A 16,627-nucleotide genomic window follows, 5' to 3' on the forward strand; every position below is an offset into this window, starting at 1 on the left:
TTAGAATGAAATCATTGTTTTTTTCTCAGGTGTTGTGGTTTTTCAGACCATACATTTTGGCACGGTGCTTACAACGTCACTGTCAAAAAGTGAAGGTCGGTATTGATATTTTTTTCTTTCGATTTGTCGATTAAATGTGCTTCGTTAGCGCAGTAGGTAGCGCGTCAGTCTCATAATCTGAACGTCGTGAGTTCGATCCTCACACGGGGCAGAAAAGCTTTTAAAAAGACAGTGTTCTCTGAAGATTAAGTGAAAATTAATTCTCAGTTGTTTTGGACTTTCAGACAATACATACTTTTGTCACGGTGGAAACCACATCTTAAGGTCGATATCAAATTGTTTTACTTTAGAATGAAATCATATTTTTTTTCTCAGGTGATGTGGACTTTCAGACCATACATTTTGGCACGGTGCTTACAACGTCACTGTCAAAATCTGAAGGTCGTTATCGATATTTTTTCTTTACGCTCAACGTTTAAAACTGCCTCTTTGGCGCAGCAGGCAGTGCGTCAGTCTCATAGTCTGAAGGTCGTGAGTTCGATCCTCACACGGGGCAGCAAAGCTTATAGTAAGACAGTGTTGTCTGAAGGTGAAAATTAATTCTCACTGCTTTTGGACTTTCAGACAATATATAGTTTTGTCACAGTGGATACCACATCTTAACGTCGAAATCTATATTTTTTACTTTAGAATGAAATCATTGTTTTTTTCTCAGGTGTTGTGGTTTTTCAGACCATACATTTTGGCACGGTGCTTACAACGTCACTGTCAAAAAGTGAAAGTCTTTATCGATATTTTTTCTTTACGCTTAATGTTTAAAAGTGCCTCGTTGGCGCAGCAGGCAGCGCGTCAGTCTCATAATCTGAAGGTCGTGAGTTCGATCCTCACACGGGGCAGCAAAGCTTTTAAAAAAACAGTGTTTTATGAAGGTGAAAATTAATTCTCACTGGTTTTGGACTTTCAGACAATACATACTTTTGTCACGGTGGAAACCACATCTTAAGGTCGATATCAAATTGTTTTACTTTAGAATGAAATCATAGTTTTTTTCTCAGGTGTTGTGGTTTTTCAGACCATACATTTTGGCACGGTGCTTACAACGTCACTGTCAAAAAGTGAAGGTCGGTATCGATAATTTTTTCTTTCGATTTCATGATTAAATGTGCTTCGTTAGCGCAGTAGGTAGCGCGTCAGTATCATAATCTGAAGGTCGTGAGTTAGATCCTCACACGGGGCAGCAAAGATTTTAAAAAGAAAATGTTGTCTGAAGAATAAGTGACAATTAATTCTCAGATGTTTTGGACTTTCAGACAATACATACTTTTGTTTCGGTGGATACCACATCTTAAGGTCGATATCTATATTTCTTACTTTCGAATGAAATCATAGTTTTTTTCTCAGGTGTTGTGGACTTTCAGACCATACATTTTGGCACGGTGCTTACAACGTCAGCGTCAAAATCTGAAGGTCGGTATCGATATTTTTTCTTACACTTAACGATTTAATGTGCCTCGTTGGTGCAGCAGGCAGCGCGTCAGTCTCGTAATTTGAAGGTCGTGAGTTCGATTCTCACACGGGGCAGCAAAGCTTATAAAAAGACTGTTGTCTGATGGTGAAAATTAATTCTCAGTGGTTTTGGACTTTCAGACAATACATACTTTTGTCACGGTGGAAACCACATCTTAAGGTCGATATCAAATTGTTTTACTTTAGAATGAAATCATTGTTTTTTTCTCAGGTGTTGTGGTTTTTCAGACCATACATTTTGGCACGGTGCTTACAACGTCACTGTCAAAAAGTGGAGGTCGGTATCGATAATTTTTTCTTTAGATTTGTTGATTAAATGTGCTTCGTTAGCGCAGTAGGTAGCGCGTCAGTCTCATAATCTGAAGGTCGCGAGTTCGATCCTCACACGGGGCAGCAAAGATTTTAAAAAGAAAGTGTTCTCTGAAGATGAAGTGAAATTTAATTCTCAGATGTTTTGGACTTTCAGACAATACATACTTTTGTCACGGTGGAAACCACATCTTAAGGTCGATATCAAATTGTTTTACTTTAGAATGAAATCATTGTTTTTTTCTCAGGTGTTGTGGTTTTTCAGACCATACATTTTGGCACGGTGCTTACAACGTCACTGTCAAAAAGTGAAGGTCGGTATTGATATTTTTTTCTTTCGATTTGTTGATTAAATGTGCTTCGTTAGCGCAGTAGGTAGCTCGTCAGTCTCATAATCTGAAGGTCGTGAGTTCGATCCTCACACGGGGCAGCAAAGCTTTTAAAAAGACAGTGTTGTCTGAAGATGAAGTGAAAATTAATTCTCAGTTGTTTTGGACTTTCAGACAATACATACTTTTGTCACAGTGGATACCACATCTTAAGGTCGATATCTATATTTTTTACTTTAGAATGAAATCATATTTTTTTTCTCAGGTGATGTGGACTTTCAGACCATACATTTTGGCACGGTGCTTACAACGTCACTGTCAAAATCTGAAGGTCGTTATCGATATTTTTTCTTTACGCTTAATGTTTAGAAGTGCCTCGTTGGCGCAGCAGGCAGCGCGTCAGTCTCATAATCTGAAGGTCGTGAGTTCGATCCTCACACGGGGCAGCAAAGCTTATAAAACGACAGTGTTGTCTGAAGGTGAAAATTAATTCTCAGTGGTTTTGGACATTCAGACAATACATACTTTTGTCACGGTGGAAACCACATCTTAAGGTCGATATCAAATTGTTTTACTTTAGAATGAAAGCATTGTTTTTTTCTCAGGTGTTGTGGTTTTTCAGACCATACATTTTGGCACGGTGCTTACAACGTCACTGTCAAAAAGTGAAGGTCGGTATTGATAATTTTCTCTTTCGAATTGATGATTAGATGTGCTTCGTTAGCGCAGTAGGTAGCCCCTAAGTCTCATAATCTGAAGGTTGTGAGTTCGATCCTCACACGGGGCAGCAATGCTGTTAATAAGAAAGTGTTGTCTGAAGATGAAGTGAAAATTAATTCTCAGTGGTTTTGGACTTCCAGACAATACATACTTTTGTCACAGTGGATACCACATCTTAAGGTCGATATCTATATTTTTTACTTTAGAATGAAATCATTGTTTTTTTCTCAGGTGTTGTGGTTTTTCAGACCATACATTTTGTCACGGTGCTTACAACGTCACTGTCAAAATCTGAAGGTCGGAATCCATATCTATATTTTTTACTTTAGAATGAAATCATTGTTTTTTTCTCAGGTGATGTGGACTTTCAGACCATACATTTTGGCACGGTGCTTACAACGTCACTGTCAAAATCTGAAGGTCGTTATCGATATTTTTTCTTTACGCTCAATGTTTAAAAGTGCCTCGTTGGCGCAGCAGGCAGTGCGTCAGTCTCTTAATCTGAAGGTCGTGAGTTCGATCCTCACACGGGGCAGCAAAGCTTATAGAAAGACAGTGTTGTCTGAAGGTGAAAATTAATTCTCACTGGTTTTGGACTTTCAGACAATACATACTTTTGTCACGGTGGAAACTTAATCTTAAGGTCGATATCTATATTTCTTACTTTCGAATGAAATCATAGTTTTTTTCTCAGGTGTTGTGGACTTTCAGACCATACATTTTGGCACGGTGCTTACAACGTCACAGTCAAAATCTGAAGGTCGGTATCGATATTTTTTCTTACAGTTAATGATTTAATGTCCCTCGTTGGTGCTGCAGGCAGCGCGTCAGTCTCGTAATTTGAAGGTCGTGAGTTCGATTCTCACACGGGGCAGCAAAGCTTATAAAAAGACTGTTCTCTGATGGTGAAAATAAATTCTCAGTGGTTTTGGACTTTCAGACAATACATACTTTTGTCACGGTGGAAACCACATCTTAAGGTCGATATCAAATTGTTTTACTTTAGAATGAAATCATAGTTTTTTTCTCAGGTGTTGTGGTTTTTCAGACCATACATTTTGTCACGGTGCTTACAACGTCACTGTCAAAATCTGAAGGTCGGTATCGATATCTATATTTTTTAATTTAGAATGAAATCATTGTTTTTATCTTAGGTGTTGTGGACTTTCAGACCATACATTTTGGCACGGTGCTTACAACGTCACTGTCAAAATCTGAAGGTCGGTATCGATATCTATATTTTTTACTTTAGAATGAAATCATTGTTTTTTATCTTAGGTGTTGTGGACTTTCAGACCATACATTTTGGCACGGTGCTTACAACGTCACTGTCAAAATCTGAAGGTCGGTATCGATATCTATATTTTTTACTTTAGAATGAAATCATTGTTTTTTTTCTTAGGTGTTGTGGACTTTCAGACCATACATTTTGGCACGGTGCTTACAACGTCACTGTCAAAAAGTGAAGGTCGGTATCGATATTTTTTCTTACATCTAAAGATTTAATGTGCCTCGTTGGTGCAGCAGGCAGCGCGTCAGTCTCATAATCTGGAGGTCGTGAGGTCGATCCTCACACGGGGCAGCAAAGCTTATAAAAAGACTGTTGTCTGAAGGTGAAAATAAATTCTCAGTTGTTTTGGACTTTCAGACAATACATACTTTTGTCACGGTGGAAACCACATCTTAAGGTCGATATCAAATTGTTTTACTTTAGAATGAAATCATAGTTTTTTTCTCAGGTGTTGTGGTTTTTCAGACCATACATTTTGGAACGGTGCTTACAACGTCACTGTCAAAATCTGAAGGTCGGTATAGATATTTTTTCTTACACTCAATGATTTGATGTGCCTCGTTTGTGCAGCAGGCAGTGCGTCAGTCTCATAATCTGAAAGTCGTGTGTTCGATCCTCACACGGGTCAGCAAAGCTTATAAAAAGACTGTTGTCTGATGGTGAAAATTAATTCTCAGTGCTTTTGGACTTTCAGACAATACATACTTTTGTCACGGTGGAAACCACATCTTAAGGTCGATATCAAATTGTTTTACTTTAGAATGAAATCATAATTTTTTTCTCAGGTGTTGTGGTTTTTCAGACCATACATTTTGACACGGTGCTTACAACGTCACTGTCAAAATCTGAAGGTCGGTATCGATATTTTTTCTTACACTAAATGATTTACTTTGCCTCTGTGGTGCAGCAGGCAGCGCGTCAGTCTCATAATCTGAAGGTCGTGAGTTCCATCCTCACAAGGGGCAGCAAAGCTTATAAAAAGACTGTTGTCTGATGGTGAAAATTAATTCTCAGTGGTTTTGGACTTTCAGACAATACATACTTTTGTCACGGTGGAAACCACATCTTAAGGTCGATATCAAATTGTTTTACTTTAGAATGAAATCATTGTTTTTTTCTCATGTGTTGTGGTTTTTCAGACCATATATTTTGGCACTGTGCTTACAACGTCACTGTCAAAAAGTGAAGGTCGTTATCGATAATTTTTTCTTTCGATGTGTTGACGAACTGTGCCTAGTTAGCGCAGTAGGTAGCGCGTCAGTATCGTAATCTGACGATCGTGGGTTCGATCCTCACACGGGGTAGCAAAGCTTTTAAAAAGACAGTGTTTTCTGAAGATGAAGTGAAAATTAATTCTCACTGGTTTTGGACTTTCAGACAATACATACTTTTGTCACGGTGGATACCACATCTTAAGGTCGATATCTATATTTTTTACTTTAGAATGAAATTATTGTTTTTTTCTCAGGTGATGTGGACTTTCAGACCATACATTTTGGCACGGTGCTTACAACGTCACTGTCAAAATCTGAAGGTCGTTATCGATATTTTTTCTTTACGCTTAATGTTTAGAAGTCCTCGTTGGCGCAGCAGGCAGCGCGTCAGTCTCATAATCTGAAGGTCGTGAGTTCGATCCTCAAACGGGGCAGCAAAGCTTATAAAAAGACAGTGTTGTGTGAAGATTAATTCTCAGTGGTTTTGGACTTTCAGACAATACATACTTTTGTCACGGTGGAAACCACATCTTAAGGTCGATATCAAATTGTTTTACTTTAGAATGAAATCATAGTTTTTTTCTCAGGTGTTGTGGTTTTCCAGACCACACATTTTGGCACGGTGCTTACAACATCACTGTCAAAAAGTGAAGGTCGGTATCGATATTTTTTTCTTTCGATTTGTTGATTAAATGTGCCTCGTTAGCGCAGTAGGTAGCCCGTCAGTCTCAAAATCTGAAGGTCGAGAGTTCGATCCTCACACGGGGCAGCAAACCTTTTAAAAAGACAGTGTTGTCTGAAGATGAAGTGAAAATGAATTCTCAGTGGTTTTGGACTTTCACACAATACATACTTTTGTCACAGTGGATACCAAATCTTAAGGTCGATATCTATATTTTTTACTTTAGAATGAAATCATTGTTTTTTTTCTCAGGTGTTGTGGACTTTCAGACCATACATTTTGGCACGGTGCTTACAACGTCACTGTCAAAAAGTGAAGGTCGTTATCGATATTTTTTCTTTACGCTTAATGTTTAAAAGTGCCTCGTTGGCGCAGCAGGCAGCGCGTCTGTCTCATAATCTGAAGGTTGTGAGTTCGATCCTCACACGGCGCAGCAAAGCTTTTAAAAAAACTGTTTTCTGAAGAATAAGTGACAATTAATTCTCAGTGGTATTGGAAATTCAGACGATACATACTTTTGTCACGGTGCTTACAACGTCACTGTCAAAATCTGAAGGTCGGTATCGATATCTATATTTTTTACTTTAGAATGAAATCATTGTTTATTTCTTAGGTGTTGTGGACTTTCAGACCATACATTTTGGCACGGTGCTTACAACGTCACTGTCAAAATCTGAAGGTCGGTATCGATATTTTTTCTTACACTTAATGATTTAATGTGCCTCGTTGGTGCTGCAGGCGCGCGTCAGTCTCATAGTCTGAAGGTCGTGAGTTCGATCCTCACACGGGGCAGCAAAGCTTATAAAAAGACAGTGTTGTCTGAAGGTGAAAATTAATTCTCAGTGGTTTTGGACTTTCAGACAATACATACTTTTGTCACGGTGGAAACCACATCTTAAGGTCGATATCAAATTGTTTTACTTTAGAATGAAATCATAGTTTTTTTCTCAGGTGTTGTGGTTTTTCAGACCATACATTTTGGCACGGTGCTTACAACGTCACTGTCAAAAAGTTAATGTCGGTATTGATAATTTTTTCTTTCGATTTGTTGATTAAATGTGCCTCGTTAGCGCAGTACGTAGCGCGTCAGTCTCATAATCTGAAGGTTGTGAGTTCGATCCTCACACGGGGCAGCAAAGCTTTTAATAAGAAAGTGTTGTCTGAAGATGAAGTGAAAATTAATTCTCAATGGTTTTGGACTTCCAGACAATACATACTTTTGTCACAGTGGATACGACATCTTAAGGTCGATATCTATATTTTTTACTTTAGAATGAAATCATTGTTTTTTTCTCAGGTGATGTGGACTTTCAGACCATACATTTTGGCACGGTGCTTACAACGTCACTGTCAAAATCTGAAGGTCGTTATCGATATTTTTTCTTTACGCTCAATGTTTAAAAGTGCCTCGTTGGCGCAGCAGGCAGTGCGTCAGTCTCATAATCTGAATGTCGTGAGTTCGATCCTCACACGGGGCAGCAAAGCTTTTAAAAAGACAGTGTTTTCTGAAGATGAAGTGAGAATTAATTCTCAGTGGTATTGGACGTTCAGACGATACATACTTTTATCACGGTGCTTACAACGTCACTGTCAAAATCTGAAGGTCGTTATCGATATTTTTTCTTTACGCTTAATATTTAGAAGTCCTCGTTGGCGCAGCAGGCAGCGCGTCAGTCTCATAATCTGAAGGTCGTGAGTTCGATCCTCAAACGGGGCAGCAAAGCTTATAAAAAGACAGTGTTGTGTGAAGATTAATTCTCAGTGGTTTTGGACTTTCAGACAATACATACTTTTGTCACGGTGGAAACCACATCTTAAGGTCGATATCAAATTGTTTTACTTTAGAATGAAATCATAGTTTTTTTCTCAGGTGTTGTGGTTTTTCAGACCATACCTTTTGGCACGGTGCTTACAACTTCACTGTCAAAAAGTGAAGGTCGGTATCGATATTTTTTTCTTTCGATTTGTCGATTAAATGTGCTTCGTTAGCGCAGTAGGTAGCGCGTCAGTCTCATAGTCTGAAGGTCGGGAGTTCGATCCTCACACGGGGCAGCAATGCTTTTAAAAAGACAGTGTTGTCCGAAGATGAAGTGAAAATTAATTCTCAGTTGTTTTGGACTTTCAGACAATACATACTTTTGTCACAGTGGATACCACATCTTAAGGTCGATATCTATATTTTTTACTTTAGAATGAAATCATAGTTTTTTTCTCAGGTGATGTGGACTTTCAGACCATACATTTTGGCACGGTGCTTACAACGTCACTGTCAAAATCTGAAGGTCGTTATCGATATTATTTCTTTACGCTTAATATTTAGAAGTGCCTCGTTGGCGCAGTAGGCAGCGCGTCAGTCTCATAATCTGGAGGTCGTGAGTTCGATCCTCACACGGGGCAGCAAAGCGTATAAAAAGACTGTTGTCTGAAGGTGAAAATAAATTTTCTGTAGTTTTGGACTTTCTGACAATACATACTTTTGTCACGGTGGAAACCACATCTTAAGGTCGATATCAAATTGTTTTACTTTAGAATGAAATCATAGTTTTTTTCTCAGGTGTTGTGGTTTTTCAGACCATACATTTTGGCACGGTGCTTACAACGTCACTGTCAAAAAGTGAAGGTCGGTATCGATAATTTTTTCTTTCGATTTGTTGATTAAATGTGCTTCGTTAGCGCATTAGGTAGCGCGTCAGTCTCATAATCTGAAGGTCGTGAGTTAAATCCTCACACGGGGCAGCAAAGATTTTAAAAAGAAAGTGTTGTCTGAAGAATAAGTGACAATTAATTCTCAGATGTTTTGGACTTTCAGACAATACATACTTTTGTTTCGGTGGATACCACATCTTAAGGTCGATATCTATATTTCTTACTTTCGAATGAAATCATTGTTTTTTTCTCAGGTGTTGTGGACTTTCAGACCATACATTTTGGCACGGTGCTTACAACCTCAGCGTCAAAATCTGAAGGTCGGTATCGATATTTTTTCTTACACTTACCGATTTAATGTGCCTCGTTGGTGCAGCAGGCAGGGCGTCAGTCTCGTAATTTGAAGGTCGTGAGTTCGATACTCACACGGGGCAGCAAAGCTTATAAAAAGACTGTTGTCTGATGGTGAAAATTAATTCTCAGTGGTTTTGGACTTTCAGACAATACATACTTTTGTCACGGTGGAAACCACATCTTAAGGTCGATATCAAATTGTTTTACTTTAGAATGAAATCATAGTTTTTTTCTCAGGTGTTGTGGTTTTTCAGACCATACATTTTGGCACGGTGCTTACAACGTCACTGTCAAAAAGTGAAGGTCGGTATCGATAATTTTTTCTTTCGATTTGTTGATTAAATGTGCTTCGTTAGCGCAGAAGGTAGTGCCTCAGTCTCATAATCTGAAGGTCGCGAGTTCGATCCTCACACCTGGCAGCAAAGATTTTAAAAAGAACGTGTTCTCTGAAGATGAAGTGAAAATTAATTCTCAGATGTTTTGGACTTTCAGACAATACATACTTTTGTCACGGTGGAAACCACATCTTAAGGTCGATATCAAATTGTTTTACTTTAGAATGAAATCATAATTTTTTTCTCAGGTGTTGTGGTTTTTCAGACCATACATTTTGACACGGTGCTTACAACGTCACTGTCAAAATCTGAAGGTCGGTATCGATATTTTTTCTTACACTAAATGATTTACTTTGCCTCGTTGGTGCAGCAGGCAGCGCGTCAGTCTCATAATCTGAAGGTCGTGAGTTCCATCCTCACAAGGGGCAGCAAAGCTTATAAAAAGACTGTTGTCTGATGGTGAAAATTAATTCTCAGTGGTTTTGGACTTTCAGACAATACATACTTTTGTCACGGTGGAAACCACATCTTAAGGTCGATATCAAATTGTTTTACTTTAGAATGAAATCATTGTTTTTTTCTCATGTGTTGTGGTTTTTCAGACCATATATTTTGGCACTGTGCTTACAACGTCACTGTCAAAAAGTGAAGGTCGTTATCGATAATTTTTTCTTTCGATGTGTTGATGAACTGTGCCTAGTTATCGCAGTAGGTAGCGCGTCAGTATCGTAATCTGATGATCGTGAGTTCGATCCTCACACGGGGCAGCAAAGCTTTTAAAAAGACAGTGTTTTCTGAAGATGAAGTGAAAATTAATTCTCACTGGTTTTGGACTTTCAGACAATACATACTTTTGTCACGGTGGATACCACATCTTAAGGTCGATATCTATATTTTTTACTTTAGAATGAAATTATTGTTTTTTTCTCAGGTGATGTGGACTTTCAGACCATACATTTTGGCACGGTGCTTACATCGTCTCTGTCAAAATCTGAAGGTCGTTATCGATATTTTTTCTTTACGCTTATTGTTCGAAAGTGCCTCGTTGGCGCAGCAGGCAGTGCGTCAGTCTCATAATCTGAAGGTCGTGAGTTCGATCCTCACACGGGGCAGCAAAGCTTTCTAAAGACAGTGTTTTCTGAAGATGAAGTGAAAATTAATTCTCAGTGGTATTTGACGTTCAGACGATACATACTTTTGTCACGGTGCTTACAACGTCACTGTCAAAATCTGAAGGTCGGTATCGATATCTATATTTTTTAATTTAGAATGAAATCATTGTTTTTTTCTTAGGTGTTGTGGACTTTTAGACCATACATTTTGGCACGGTGCTTACAACGTCACTGTCAAATTCTGAAGGTCGGTATCGATATCTATATTTTTTACTTTAGAATGAAATCATTGTTTTTTTTCTTAGGTGTTGTGGACTTTCAGACCATACATTTTGGCACGGTGCTTACAACGTCACTGTCAAAAAGTGAAGGTCGGTATCGATATTTTTTCTTACATCTAAAGATTTAATGTGCCTCGTTGGTGCAGCAGGCAGCGCGTCAGTCTCATAATCTGGAGGTCGTGAGGTCGATCCTCACACGGGGCAGCAAAGCTTATAAAAAGACTGTTGTCTGAAGGTGAAAATAAATTCTCAGTTGTTTTGGACTTTCAGACAATACATACTTTTGTCACGGTGGAAACCACATCTTAAGGTCGATATCAAATTGTTTTACTTTAGAATGAAATCATAGTTTTTTTCTCAGGTGTTGTGGTTTTTCAGACCATACATTTTGGCACGGTGCTTACAACGTCACTGTCAAAATCTGAAGGTCGTTATAGATATTTTTTCTTACACTCAATGATTTGATGTGCCTCGTTTGTGCAGCAGGCAGTGCGTCAGTCTCATAATCTGAAAGTCGTGTGTTCGATCCTCACACGGGTCAGCAAAGCTTATAAAAAGACTGTTGTCTGATGGTGAAAATTAATTCTCAGTGCTTTTGGACTTTCAGACAATACATACTTTTGTCACGGTGGAAACCACATCTTAAGTTCGATATCAAATTGTTTTACTTTAGAATGAAATCATAATTTTTTTCTCAGGTGTTGTGGTTTTTCAGACCATACATTTTGACACGGTGCTTACAACGTCACTGTCAAAATCTGAAGGTCGGTATCGATATTTTTTCTTACACTAAATGAATTACTTTGCCTCGGTGGTGCAGCAGGCAGTGCGTCAGTCTCATAATCTCAAGGTCGTGAGTTCCATCCTCACAAGGGGCAGCAAAGCTTATAAAAAGACTGTTGTCTGATGGTGAAAATTAATTCTCAGTGGTTTTGGACTTTCAGACAATACATACTTTTGTCACGGTGGAAACCACATCTTAAGGTCGATATCAAATTGTTTTACTTTAGAATGAAATCATTGTTTTTTTCTCATGTGTTGTGGTTTTTCAGACCATATATTTTGGCACTGTGCTTACAACGTCACTGTCAAAAAGTGAAGGTCGTTATCGATAATTTTTTCTTTCGATGTGTTGATGAACTGTGCCTAGTTAGCGCAGTAGGTAGCGCGTCAGTATCGTAATCTGACGATCGTGGGTTCGATCCTCACACGGGGCAGCAAAGCTTTTAAAAAGACAGTGTTTTCTGAAGATGAAGTGAAAATTAATTCTCACTGGTTTTGGACTTTCAGACAATACATACTTTTGTCACGGTGGATACCACATCTTAAGGTCGATATCTATATTTTTTACTTTAGAATGAAATTATTGTTTTTTTCTCAGGTGATGTGGACTTTCAGACCATACATTTTGGCACGGTGCTTACAACGTCACTGTCAAAATCTGAAGGTCGTTATCGATATTTTTTCTTTACGCTTAATGTTTAGAAGTCCTCGTTGGCGCAGCAGGCAGCGCGTCAGTCTCATAATCTGAAGGTCGTGAGTTCGATCCTCAAACGGGGCAGCAAAGCTTATAAAAAGACAGTGTTGTGTGAAGATTAATTCTCAGTGGTTTTGGACTTTCAGACAATACATACTTTTGTCACGGTGGAAACCACATCTTAAGGTCGATATCAAATTGTTTTACTTTAGAATGAAATCATAGTTTTTTTCTCAGGTGTTGTGGTTTTCCAGACCACACATTTTGGCACGGTGCTTACAACATCACTGTCAAAAAGTGAAGGTCGGTATCGATATTTTTGTCTTTCGATTTGTTGATTAAATGTGCCTCGTTAGCGCAGTAGGTAGCCCGTCAGTCTCAAAATCTGAAGGTCGAGAGTTCGATCCTCACACGGGGCAGCAAACCTTTTAAAAAGACAGTGTTGTCTGAAGATGAAGTGAAAATGAATTCTCAGTGGTTTTGGACTTTCACACAATACATACTTTTGTCACAGTGGATACCAAATCTTAAGGTCGATATCTATATTTTTTACTTTAGAATGAAATCATTGTTTTTTTTCTCAGGTGTTGTGGACTTTCAGACCATACATTTTGGCACGGTGCTTACAACGTCACTGTCAAAAAGTTAATGTCGGTATTGATAATTTTTTCTTTCGATTTGTTGATTAAATGTGCCTCGTTAGCGCAGTACGTAGCGCGTCAGTCTCATAATCTGAAGGTTGTGAGTTCGATCCTCACACGGGGCAGCAAAGCTTTTAATAAGAAAGTGTTGTCTGAAGATGAAGTGAAAATTAATTCTCAATGGTTTTGGACTTCCAGACAATACATACTTTTGTCACAGTGGATACGACATCTTAAGGTCGATATCTATATTTTTTACTTTAGAATGAAATCATTGTTTTTTTCTCAGGTGATGTGGACTTTCAGACCATACATTTTGGCACGGTGCTTACAACGTCACTGTCAAAATCTGAAGGTCGTTATCGATATTTTTTCTTTACGCTCAATGTTTAAAAGTGCCTCGTTGGCGCAGCAGGCAGTGCGTCAGTCTCATAATCTGAATGTCGTGAGTTCGATCCTCACACGGGGCAGCAAAGCTTTTAAAAAGACAGTGTTTTCTGAAGATGAAGTGAGAATTAATTCTCAGTGGTATTGGACGTTCAGACGATACATACTTTTATCACGGTGCTTACAACGTCACTGTCAAAATCTGAAGGTCGTTATCGATATTTTTTCTTTACGCTTAATATTTAGAAGTCCTCGTTGGCGCAGCAGGCAGCGCGTCAGTCTCATAATCTGAAGGTCGTGAGTTCGATCCTCAAACGGGGCAGCAAAGCTTATAAAAAGACAGTGTTGTGTGAAGATTAATTCTCAGTGGTTTTGGACTTTCAGACAATACATACTTTTGTCACGGTGGAAACCACATCTTAAGGTCGATATCAAATTGTTTTACTTTAGAATGAAATCATAGTTTTTTTCTCAGGTGTTGTGGTTTTTCAGACCATACCTTTTGGCACGGTGCTTACAACTTCACTGTCAAAAAGTGAAGGTCGGTATCGATATTTTTTTCTTTCGATTTGTCGATTAAATGTGCTTCGTTAGCGCAGTAGGTAGCGCGTCAGTCTCATAGTCTGAAGGTCGGGAGTTCGATCCTCACACGGGGCAGCAATGCTTTTAAAAAGACAGTGTTGTCCGAAGATGAAGTGAAAATTAATTCTCAGTTGTTTTGGACTTTCAGACAATACATACTTTTGTCACAGTGGATACCACATCTTAAGGTCGATATCTATATTTTTTACTTTAGAATGAAATCATAGTTTTTTTCTCAGGTGATGTGGACTTTCAGACCATACATTTTGGCACGGTGCTTACAACGTCACTGTCAAAATCTGAAGGTCGTTATCGATATTATTTCTTTACGCTTAATATTTAGAAGTGCCTCGTTGGCGCAGTAGGCAGCGCGTCAGTCTCATAATCTGGAGGTCGTGAGTTCGATCCTCACACGGGGCAGCAAAGCGTATAAAAAGACTGTTGTCTGAAGGTGAAAATAAATTTTCTGTAGTTTTGGACTTTCTGACAATACATACTTTTGTCACGGTGGAAACCACATCTTAAGGTCGATATCAAATTGTTTTACTTTAGAATGAAATCATAGTTTTTTTCTCAGGTGTTGTGGTTTTTCAGACCATACATTTTGGCACGGTGCTTACAACGTCACTGTCAAAAAGTGAAGGTCGGTATCGATAATTTTTTCTTTCGATTTGTTGATTAAATGTGCTTCGTTAGCGCATTAGGTAGCGCGTCAGTCTCATAATCTGAAGGTCGTGAGTTAAATCCTCACACGGGGCAGCAAAGATTTTAAAAAGAAAGTGTTGTCTGAAGAATAAGTGACAATTAATTCTCAGATGTTTTGGACTTTCAGACAATACATACTTTTGTTTCGGTGGATACCACATCTTAAGGTCGATATCTATATTTCTTACTTTCGAATGAAATCATTGTTTTTTTCTCAGGTGTTGTGGACTTTCAGACCATACATTTTGGCACGGTGCTTACAACCTCAGCGTCAAAATCTGAAGGTCGGTATCGATATTTTTTCTTACACTTACCGATTTAATGTGCCTCGTTGGTGCAGCAGGCAGGGCGTCAGTCTCGTAATTTGAAGGTCGTGAGTTCGATACTCACACGGGGCAGCAAAGCTTATAAAAAGACTGTTGTCTGATGGTGAAAATTAATTCTCAGTGGTTTTGGACTTTCAGACAATACATACTTTTGTCACGGTGGAAACCACATCTTAAGGTCGATATCAAATTGTTTTACTTTAGAATGAAATCATAGTTTTTTTCTCAGGTGTTGTGGTTTTTCAGACCATACATTTTGGCACGGTGCTTACAACGTCACTGTCAAAAAGTGAAGGTCGGTATCGATAATTTTTTCTTTCGATTTGTTGATTAAATGTGCTTCGTTAGCGCAGAAGGTAGTGCCTCAGTCTCATAATCTGAAGGTCGCGAGTTCGATCCTCACACCTGGCAGCAAAGATTTTAAAAAGAACGTGTTCTCTGAAGATGAAGTGAAAATTAATTCTCAGATGTTTTGGACTTTCAGACAATACATACTTTTGTCACGGTGGAAACCACATCTTAAGGTCGATATCAAATTGTTTTACTTTAGAATGAAATCATAATTTTTTTCACAGGTGTTGTGGTTTTTCAGACCATACATTTTGACACGGTGCTTACAACGTCACTGTCAAAATCTGAAGGTCGGTATCGATATTTTTTCTTACACTAAATGATTTACTTTGCCTCGTTGGTGCAGCAGGCAGCGCGTCAGTCTCATAATCTGAAGGTCGTGAGTTCCATCCTCACAAGGGGCAGCAAAGCTTATAAAAAGACTGTTGTCTGATGGTGAAAATTAATTCTCAGTGGTTTTGGACTTTCAGACAATACATACTTTTGTCACGGTGGAAACCACATCTTAAGGTCGATATCAAATTGTTTTACTTTAGAATGAAATCATTGTTTTTTTCTCATGTGTTGTGGTTTTTCAGACCATATATTTTGGCACTGTGCTTACAACGTCACTGTCAAAAAGTGAAGGTCGTTATCGATAATTTTTTCTTTCGATGTGTTGATGAACTGTGCCTAGTTATCGCAGTAGGTAGCGCGTCAGTATCGTAATCTGATGATCGTGAGTTCGATCCTCACACGGGGCAGCAAAGCTTTTAAAAAGACAGTGTTTTCTGAAGATGAAGTGAAAATTAATTCTCACTGGTTTTGGACTTTCAGACAATACATACTTTTGTCACGGTGGATACCACATCTTAAGGTCGATATCTATATTTTTTACTTTAGAATGAAATTATTGTTTTTTTCTCAGGTGATGTGGACTTTCAGACCATACATTTTGGCACGGTGCTTACATCGTCTCTGTCAAAATCTGAAGGTCGTTATCGATATTTTTTCTTTACGCTTATTGTTCGAAAGTGCCTCGTTGGCGCAGCAGGCAGTGCGTCAGTCTCATAATCTGAAGGTCGTGAGTTCGATCCTCACACGGGGCAGCAAAGCTTTCTAAAGACAGTGTTTTCTGAAGATGAAGTGAAAATTAATTCTCAGTGGTATTTGACGTTCAGACGATACATACTTTTGTCACGGTGCTTACAACGTCACTGTCAAAATCTGAAGGTCGGTATCGATATCTATATTTTTTAATTTAGAATGAAATCATTGTTTTTTTCTTAGGTGTTGTGGACTTTTAGACCATACATTTTGGCACGGTGCTTACAACGTCACTGTCAAATTCTGAAGGTCGGTATCGATATCTATATTTT

At 38.5% G+C, this 16,627-nt stretch overlaps 9 non-coding genes across 9 annotated transcripts; all 9 read left to right on the forward strand.

Annotated features, from left to right (window-relative positions):
• The first annotated feature begins 138 nt into the window (after positions 1–138).
• Positions 139–211, forward strand: trnam-cau (transfer RNA methionine (anticodon CAU)). Its single transcript has one exon. It is a non-coding gene; the product is annotated as a tRNA-Met (tRNA).
• A 612-nt stretch (positions 212–823) lies between these two features.
• Positions 824–896, forward strand: trnam-cau (transfer RNA methionine (anticodon CAU)). The gene has a single exon. It is a non-coding gene; the product is annotated as a tRNA-Met (tRNA).
• Positions 897–1,508: 612 nt separating this feature from the next.
• trnat-cgu (transfer RNA threonine (anticodon CGU)) lies at positions 1,509–1,581 on the forward strand. Its single transcript has one exon. It is a non-coding gene; the product is annotated as a tRNA-Thr (tRNA).
• Positions 1,582–2,538: 957 nt separating this feature from the next.
• Positions 2,539–2,611, forward strand: trnam-cau (transfer RNA methionine (anticodon CAU)). The gene has a single exon. It is a non-coding gene; the product is annotated as a tRNA-Met (tRNA).
• A 736-nt stretch (positions 2,612–3,347) lies between these two features.
• On the forward strand, positions 3,348–3,420 carry trnak-cuu (transfer RNA lysine (anticodon CUU)). The gene has a single exon. It is a non-coding gene; the product is annotated as a tRNA-Lys (tRNA).
• A 2,666-nt stretch (positions 3,421–6,086) lies between these two features.
• Positions 6,087–6,159, forward strand: trnal-caa (transfer RNA leucine (anticodon CAA)). Its single transcript has one exon. It is a non-coding gene; the product is annotated as a tRNA-Leu (tRNA).
• A 2,237-nt stretch (positions 6,160–8,396) lies between these two features.
• Positions 8,397–8,469, forward strand: trnam-cau (transfer RNA methionine (anticodon CAU)). The gene has a single exon. It is a non-coding gene; the product is annotated as a tRNA-Met (tRNA).
• Positions 8,470–12,623: 4,154 nt separating this feature from the next.
• trnal-caa (transfer RNA leucine (anticodon CAA)) lies at positions 12,624–12,696 on the forward strand. Its single transcript has one exon. It is a non-coding gene; the product is annotated as a tRNA-Leu (tRNA).
• Positions 12,697–14,234: 1,538 nt separating this feature from the next.
• Positions 14,235–14,307, forward strand: trnam-cau (transfer RNA methionine (anticodon CAU)). Its single transcript has one exon. It is a non-coding gene; the product is annotated as a tRNA-Met (tRNA).
• Positions 14,308–16,627: the final 2,320 nt, after the last annotated feature.

Source organism: Salmo salar, chromosome 02 (assembly GCF_965601325.2).
Source record: "Salmo salar chromosome 02, fSalSal1, whole genome shotgun sequence".
Taxonomy (NCBI): domain Eukaryota; kingdom Metazoa; phylum Chordata; class Actinopteri; order Salmoniformes; family Salmonidae; genus Salmo; species Salmo salar.